The sequence below is a fragment of the Lygodium microphyllum genome, chromosome 20 (genome assembly GCF_053477565.2).
Source record: "Lygodium microphyllum isolate KBCC chromosome 20, Lygodium_microphyllum_v1.1.10, whole genome shotgun sequence".
In the NCBI taxonomy this organism is placed as follows: Eukaryota; Viridiplantae; Streptophyta; class Polypodiopsida; order Schizaeales; family Lygodiaceae; genus Lygodium; species Lygodium microphyllum.
The window spans coordinates 65752466-65762057 of record NC_141154.1 but is presented as its reverse complement, the minus strand read 5'-3'; positions in this window follow the sequence as shown (position 1 = coordinate 65762057).

Genomic DNA, 9592 nt, shown 5'->3' with positions numbered 1-9592 from the left:
GCTCTTAGGCTAAGTACTTTTGAAGTATTTAAACTTTAAACTAGTATTTTCTATCCATGATTCTCAATGTCATATTCTTTTAGTAATTATGCTATTTGTAACCCTTGACTATACTTTAATCTAGCACTTGTATGCACAATCTTTTAATGTCATTCTTCTGACGACTATGCCATTCATAACCCTTGACTAACTCTTCCTTGTAATTGTTCTACCAGCAAATAAGTCATATGTAACTAGGTGCAATTATCTTCCCCTGATATATGCACTTCACAAACTCCATCTTTCGAGTAGGTGAGATGAAATGTATCATTTCCCATGACCTATACTCGTGCATCGTAGTATGGGGCCTAATGTATCTCATACGAGAATCAAAGCAAGCATCTATCAATTTGAAAATATATTACTTATGACCGGAACCGCAATTGGATTGACAGTGATGCCTTTGCCCGAAGCCTTATTGTTGCTGGTTGCAAGTTGCAGCATTGTCATCCACACGCGACATTCTTCGCTTGGACGCCATCGTCTGCAAGTAGACTCAAGAGATTAAGAATGTGGAATAGATTCAAGATGGGAGAGCATAAGAGAATATGGTTAAGAGTGTAAGAGAAGATGGTTTAAGTCAAGGATCGAGAAGATTTATGATACTCTTCTCTCTCTCTCTCTCTCTCTCTCTCTCTCTCTCTCTCTCTCTCTCTCTCTCTCTCTCTCTCTCTCTCAAGCTCTTCCTCACAATCTCTTGGAGGGGTATCCTTCTCTATACCTCTCTTTCACAACCTCTCGGGGTCTCCTTATGCTTCCTTATGCCTCTCCCATGCCTCATATTTATAGTGAATTAGAGAAGAGGGCTTGTGGTTGAGAAGTGGAGCTCTTTGTGGAGAAGGATCTTGGAAAGATCAATGATCTGATTATCAGATCATAAATCTGATGGTTCCATTGGCTCCAAAAGGGGGGTAAAACCCCAAGACACTTGCTTAGAAAGCTCTTAGTTCACTCCTTTTTTTCTCTGTTCGAAGTGTTGTTTTCTGTCTATGGATTGCGATCGCGGCGCATGCAATTTCACAAATCACTTTTTCTTATTTTTCTTTTTATAAATTCTCCAAAACTAACTAAAACATCACTTGTCTTTTCTTTTAAATGACATCCAGTTTTAAAAATCTGCATATCTTTTTTAGGATAATATCTAAAATATACTAGTTTTGCCCAAAATCTAATATTTTTGGACCATCCAAACTATACACATTAATACTAGTGATTAATATAGCTCATAAGTCTCGTTCATGTTGTAACTTACGTGAAGGGTGGCCACGGTCCTTATCAATCCGAGAAAAATATCAGATTTATGACTCTCAATTTTTCTAAATAAAGTATTTTTAATTAAATAAAAATACTGAAGCAGTCACGGGGGGATGGGGGTAGCATTGCATGTGTGGGGCCTCCTTGTGCACCCCTTGAATGAGGGTATAAGGGCGGCCTCTTTACCCCTTGGGTGAGGGCAAAAGGGCTCCCTTGGCTCCCCCATTATGGCCATCAGCTTAGGGCTATGTAGGTGTAATGCCTCCCCACGGGCTTGACCCCCCCCAATCCGGCCCTCGTGCAAATACTTGTTATGGACTCAACTTGGGTGCTGAGATAGTTGATTCATCAAATCCCTTCTTGAGTTGAAAATAGCCACATCTTGTATATGTTTGGAAAATAAGTGTAGAAAATGGGGCTCCATGAGGAAGAAGATGGAGAACATGAGTGTGTGAGACGATTTGTGCAACTCTCATGGAGGAAACAATGTAGCTTCCTCTTGAGCTATGGCACAATGGGAAGAAAGCGATTTTGAGAGAAGTCGTGACATTAGGCTCACCTCTTTTCTAAAAAAGAAGAATGAGAAGAAAAGAGTAACTTTGAGGGCACAAAGTTGCAAATGCGAGAGATGGAGGGACCAAAACATTTTGTCTTTTCTCATATGAGAGAAATGAAGGGAAAAAGGTTTTGCATAAAAATACATAAAAATCAAGTGCATGCTCATAATATCATATGCAACACTACTTTCTAGATCTTGTTTTAATTTTATGATTCTATATTCGATTAGAATTTTAGGTAGTCATTACTATGTCTAAGAAATGATGCAGGTTCTTAGCCATGGTTATTAAAGACCCATTGGTGTCTATTGTGAAATTTGGTAGATGACAAATTCTAGAATGTTCACCTTTAACTATTTAATAAATCTAGTAATTCATGTGCTCTATTTTTTACAAAGAAAATCCAAATGAGATTAAAAAAATTTGCTCATGTACTTCAATTAGTAAAATACAATGATTCTTCTCACATTAAAATTTAGTGAAGGGAGTCACATTGGTTGCACTTGACAATTGCTTGATTTCAACATTTGTGTCCATCCGTCTTTATTTATTCACACATGCCTAAAGCGAGAATTGAGTGGTTTCTTGTGACTCAATGTTTGGGGCACTTTCTCACTTCTAAAGGAAGTAAAAATAAATAAATAAATAAATTGTCTATTTCTTCTTACAATCTCTCCTCCCCCCTAATCTTAATCTAGTTGGGGTGCATGTTGTGGTCAACCCTAACCCTAGAGAAATGATCAAGATTTTACCATCACTATGACATAGATGGGGATGAATATTACCTTCTTGACTCCTCATTGTCTTCTAAATACCAACTTATTGGTTCTTAAAACCATGATTAGGCAAAGGAGAATGAAGTTTATGAACAAGGGGAGTTGCTAGTTGAGCCTAATGTAGCTCCTTCGACCATAGGAAATCTCTCTTTCACATTCTTCCAATGAGGAGACCTTCATCAAAATGTTTATTGTTGACCTTACAACCCTATAATTTTCATAGTCCTAGAGACAAGAAGTCAAAGGGTTTACTAGGCACAAGTCAAGAGCATCATTTCATCATTAAGCTCCCATCTAAGTACAATGGAGACATTTTATTTATTCTTCCACCACCAATATTTGGCTCCAAATATAGGATGGATGGAAGGCAAGTAGCATTTTGATGGGAACCATTGTCTTAGGCAACACATGATTGGTGTCTTTCTATAATAAATATCTTGCATTTGTCATTGTTTAGGCATTCTTCGATGTCACTGAGTCGTGTGTCCCTATTACATGGGTAATAGCAAGTACAATGATATGTATATTCATGGGCATTTGAATGGGGCCATCAACAAAGGTTATCCAGCAAGTGAGGAAACAACTAGCATTGCATGTCACTACTTTAAGAATGTGGTGTATTGTCTCAAGACTTGTTCTTGTAAGGCATACGGCATTTTGCCAAATGATCTCTCTATGGAGCGTCTGATGTTGCACATGGATATTCATATCCACAATGTGCAACTAGGCACTTCAATGCTAGCAATAGATAAAGTTAGAAGTCTTATGAAGTCTATGCTCTAGGTAAACTGCCATGTTGGGCCTTTGAAGATTCAAATGATTGTGCCTAGGAAATTGACATTAGATTCTCTTACCAAACAACATGAAGCCACAGTTAGAGATTAGGAGCTAAACAATTTTTTGGACGAGTTGATGCCATTGCTACAAAATCAACATTATATATTGGAATTTTATTCACAAACTCTATTGTTTAACTATTCAATTTAACTAACTATCTATGAACATAATTATAAATTTAATAACATTATTACAAGTGAGAGGAAAAAGCACACATTTGTGGTGGAAGAGGACTTTTACAATATTATGGTGTTGAAAAAAAAATGCTTGTTTCCTTTTTTCCATATGAATTGTTTCCCAGGACAAGGTGCAACCATAGATAAGTGTTCTTTCAAATGTCTACCAAGGGTTTCGAGACCTAAAATGGGCCCAGCAACACTCTCTCAAAGTTAGCATACTATTGGACCTCACATACCAACCCCCATGGCCCTATGGATATGAGAGATCAGGAGACTAGCTAAAATAACATCTCACTAACTTGAAGCACACTGTTGTAGTTCCATCACTACAATACTAGCCTAGTCCCGATCTCTAAGTAGGATTTTACTCCACAAACTGGCATTATATGCCACATAAACATACACTTAGACTCGTCCTAAAGACGCATGTTATAGCCTCTTCAAACAAGTGATCTAATCTAGTTCAAGATTTTGACCCACTAGCCCTTATCTATTTTTCACAAATCATAGCACTTTGTGTTCAATCAAGCTCACTTTTTACCCAACTAGACCCTCAAATCTATCACAACTTAGTGTCTCCTCTATAATATTTCCACACAATAAAAGTTAGTTGGTTAGTTAGAAAGTTAGTTAGTCAATTAATAAGTTAGTAAGATTACTAACTAAAGACTAACTAAGGTAAAAACTAACTAACATTAATTATTAATTATTTTTATTCAATTTAAAATATTTTATTTAGAAAAAATCGAGTCATAAATCTGATATTTTTCTCATATTGAAAAGGACCGTAGCCACCCTTCACGTAAATTACAACGTGAACGAGACTTATGAGTTATATTAATCACTAGGATAATGTGTATAGTTTAGATGGTCCAAAAATATTGGATTTTGGGCAAAACTAGTATATTTTAGATATTATCCCAAAAAAAGATATGGAGATTTTTAGAACTGGATGTCCTTAAAAGAAAACACGTGATATTTTAGTTAGTTTGGAGATTTTATAAAAAGAAAAAAATAAAGAGAGGATTTGCAAAATCGCGTGCGCCGCGATCGCAGTACACAGGTAGTGGACAGCACTTTGAACAGAGAAAAGGAGGAGTGAACTAAGAGCTTTCTAACCAAGTGTCTTGAGGTTTTACCTCCCCTTTCGAAGCCAATGGAACCATCAGATTTATGATCTGAGCATCAGATTTATGATCTGAGCATCAGATCACTGATCTTTCCAAGATCCCCCTCCACAAAGAGCTCCACTTCTCAACCACAAGCCCTCTTCTCTAATTCACTATAAATATGAGGCATGGGAGAGGCATAAGGAAGCATAAGGAGACCCCGAGAGGCTGCGAGAGAGAGGTAGAGAGAAGGATACCCCTCCAAGAGATTGTGAGGAAGAGCTTGAAAGAGAGCTTGAGAGAGAGAGAGAGAGAGAGAAGAGTCGCCCCAAGAGGCTGCAAGGAAGAGAATTAGCTCAATTCCCTCTATCTCGATCCTTGACCTAACCATCTTCTCTTATGCTCTCCCATCTTGAATCTATTCCACCTTCTTAATCACTTAAGTCTACTTGCGGACGATGGCCTCCAAGCGAAGAATGTCACGTGCAGATGATAATCCTGCAACCAGCAGCAAGGCTTCGAGCAAAGGCATCACGATCAATCCAACTACGGTTCAGGTCGTAAGTAATGTATTTTCAAATTGATAGATGCTTGCTTTAATTCTCATATGAGATATGTTAGGCCCCATACTACGATGCACGAGTATAAGTCATGGGAAATGATAAATTTCATCTCACCTACTCGAAAGAGGAAGTTTGTGAAGTGCATATATCAAGGGAAGATAATTGCACCTAGTTACATATGACTTATTTGCTGGTAGAGCAATTACAAGGAAGAATTAGTCAAGGGTTGTGAATAGCATAGTCGTCAAAAGAACGACATTACAATATTGTGCATACAAGTGCTAGATTAAAGCATAGTCAATGGTTACAAATAGCATAATTACTAAAAGAATTTGACATTGAGAATCATGAATAGAAAGTACTAGCTTAAAGTTTAGCTACTTCAAAAGTACTTAGCCTAAGAGCCCAAATATTAAGAAAAACTAAATCCTAGCTCAATGCAAGGCCTATTGGAGTCTAATTACTTGAGATCATCTCACACTTATATTATTAAGTATTTACACATTATGCCTATAACATGTTTGATATATGAGGATAATTCTCTAGTTGCCTCATGACTTGACTAAGAGCTAGTACAAGAAATTAATCATAAGGGTTAAAACTAAGATGTCTTGAGTTCCGTCGGATAACGATGACTTTTGCCAATTCAAATTCAGGATTGGGTTATCAATCAAGGTAAGTGACCTATAGAACTTACATCATGAATAGTGTTTGAACCCTTAACATATGCCCTAGTCGAAGGAAAGAAGTGTTAAGAAATATTTTTGCATAGTATTGCTCTTAGATGCCAAGGGGGAGAGCAAATATACGATGGAAATGTTATATCGTCTACTCTTGCATTGGTTGGAAAGAATGCAATTGGTTCTATTGGTTGATCGAACAACATCCCAAAATGCTTTTACATTCAACTGGTTGTTAGTTGTTGTTTGGATGATTATTCCAAGTGCTTGTGATTTATGGTAAATGCATGGCAAGGGTCTATGATGACAAGTCGCCATGGGAATAAAGGAATGTTTTCTTGGAGAATGATATTAGGGTCGAATGCATTGTTTGTGCTTGATTCTTAAAGGATTTAATTAAGGAAGGATATATTGCATGGGTGGATCACCTCCATGATTGCACCACGGATTAACCCGAGAGGGCACTGCTCGATTCATGGACCGAAGGTCGAGTGGTGAAAAGGCCAAGCACGAGAATGATGTTTCACTCCTAGACAGCTTGCGGGTCAGTTGGAGCTCTGGACACCCCTTGCTAGGTCTAGAATGGAGTTGAAGACCTGCGTGGCCCCCAACATCTGGGCATGTTGGGAGATCATATTCTAGATAAAGGATTGAGTTTGTGGTGCCATGTGAATTGGACCAATTACTTCTGCAGGGTAGAAGGGATACTTCTGTTTGACAGAAGCGATACATAATTTCTCCTGTATGGGCGGGAGACAAAGATTAACTTGAAAATAAGTTAAGGAAATTGTTTGAACTTGTTTGTCAATAGATTGCTTGGTTTGTGCTATAAGTTATGCGAACGAACCATGTTCCCTAAAAGGCTTAATTAATGAAGCTAGCTTTAAGTGTCACACATAAATGTGGTAGGACCTAATTAGAAAACTAAAGCTATTAAGGGAAGTGGGTGGGTAGAACCCCCGACGGGTCCGTCCTACGACAGGGTAGTCCCAGAGAACTGGGAGGCTTCTCATAAGTTTTTATTGTCATTCGATCCTTTAGGTATTGATAGGTTAGAACCCGATTCATATCGTTTTAGGGGACTGGAATGGGACTATGCCCTATGGGCAGAGAGGTTGAGCAGCACATCCCTCTTGTTTCCCATTCTGTTTGAACCAAGTGCGGCATGGGTCTGCTTCGGATTGGGTATCTCTGCGTAAAGTAGGATGTCCAAAACCCGACGCTAGAATGCTAACAGGAGACCTTGACAACCAGGAACCCGAATTTCAGGTCAATCCTAGTGGGTTCGATCGTGAACATTCCGTTGCGAGGCGGATTCGGAAAACCCTAGGCGACAAAACTCGGAACATTCCCTGGGAGTGCCAGGTAGTGACGCTTAGATTCGTTTCTCGATAGTCTGCTAAAAGAGTGCCTGGAAAGCAGATGGGCGGGCACCTCACATCCTCACAAACTCAGTCATAATGAAATCAATTGCTATGCACAACAGTGTATGTGAGAAATTGCTTTTAATGCATCGAGGGTATGGCACGTTCACAACCAAGATTTAGGAAAAATCAATGTGTGTATGTAGCAAACATTCCTTTCTCTTTTGGATATATGAAAATCTACACAATGCTTCATTGCTTCATATACCTAAGGCATCAAGCCCTTAGTCTTGTACTATCTTAGGTAAACACTTATCACATATCTGACCTCAATGTGCCAATGCATCAAAAAATGAATCATTTTAGCATATAAAAATTGATTTGTAATGTTTCTTCTTAACTTAGAAGCAATGGAGAGCATAGGGCTATCCCTATGCTACCAAAACATTGTTTTCTTATAATAAAATTGTGTTTTAATCATGTAAACTAATATATTTCAAATTCAACAATATTTTTCTAAATTTTTCTATTTTATTGGTATTTTGGATGTTTTAATAATTTTTTATATTTTCCTATTTTTTATTATTCATCATGAAAAATAGAGAATATTAAGAGTAGATCATCAAATTTTATCAAATCAAAGAATTCTATCTCATTTAATCCAGAAGAAAATATAACATCATTTTATGACCAAACTATGTACCAAATTTACACTTTTACATATAGAATCCGAGATTGCCAAAATATGCATGTGACAATGTAAATGCTCCAAGGCTGTTAATACTTTCCACATCCACTAATGCACTTGGAGAGCCTCCATTTCACCTTCATAACATGCACCAATGCTTTGTTTCCACCCATCACTCATCATTCGCTCTCCATTCCCCATCCCCCTTCTCTCGTACGACAAACTACTTATGGCTATGGAGGAGGAGAGAGAAAGATGGAATTTCTAGATTTGAAAATACTAAACATCAGCCCACAAAATTGGTATAGATTTGAAGCTCTTGATGTGTAGAATTGATTTGTGCCATCAAATGTTACAAATGGTGAAGGTTATGAGGAAGAATATTAGAAAATGTATTCCCATGGTGGTGCCTTTTTTTATGTGCTTCTTCCTTCTCATTCTTCTCTCTCTCTAAGTAGTTACATTTTAATAATCGTGCCCTTTTAGCCATTGGCTTATGTCCTTTAATTGTTTGTCAATTCTTTGGTCCAAAAAAGTGTCACTCACCCTTTTCCATTCTCTCTTCACCTTTTCCCCTTTACCCTATATTTAAAGTCATATATTCTTCCATTCTTAGACATATGCTCTTTCAAATATGGCGAAAAATAGGCCTACATGCTATCCCTCTCCCTTTTCCTCTAAGGTCATTTTGACTTAAAATTTGCATGAAACTACATTGCTTTGTCATAAATTTAATCAATGCACAATGCTACCTAGTGCTTCATTCCTCTCTTGGATTTAAAATCCTCAATAAAAAACACATTTCTCACCTTGTAAATCGGGCTTCCTTTGAGTCCCCGTTTTTCATTTTACAATCCAAATGAGTCGTGAAACCTTTTAAAGTGCCTTAAAAAATCCCAAATTGCTTGAAAATTACTTTCTAAAATCCACTCTCAACAAGTCTTGGTTCTAGTGTTCATTTAGTAAACTAAATGCATCACTAGAGGAAGGAACCTTTGCAAGGGTTGGGTGCACTTTGACTTCACACATAGAATTCAAGGATGGGCTACAATATCGTAATTCATATTTGACCCAAGGTATTTTGTTTTGAAATTTACCAATGATGTTGCATGTCTCATACTTTTTGAACTTAAAATTGGTGTCTTCTCAATCTAAAGAGTATGACGGTGACGACATATGTGATACAAAATAAGAAAACATAGAGACCTAGATCCTTTTTTGGAAATGCTTAAATTATGTTATGAGAGACTATGGTCATCTTCCACCAGACTTTGCTAGCTTCATGGAAAATGAAGCAAGGAAAATTGGATTGCAATTAGGGCAGTGTTTAATGAGAATCCCAATAATTTGCTCAAGGAAAGAGAGAGTTCATGCTTATTTCATTGGAAACAAAGTCTTTTGAAACATTAATTTAGATTAGCTTTAGTGTTTTTTACATCTATTCTAAATTAGAGAGGTTTTAAAATAGCCAATACTTCTTGGATGGGCGTCTATACTTAGGAAAGAGATCCGCCAAGTTTTGTTGTGCTTGGAGTCAGTATGCAAG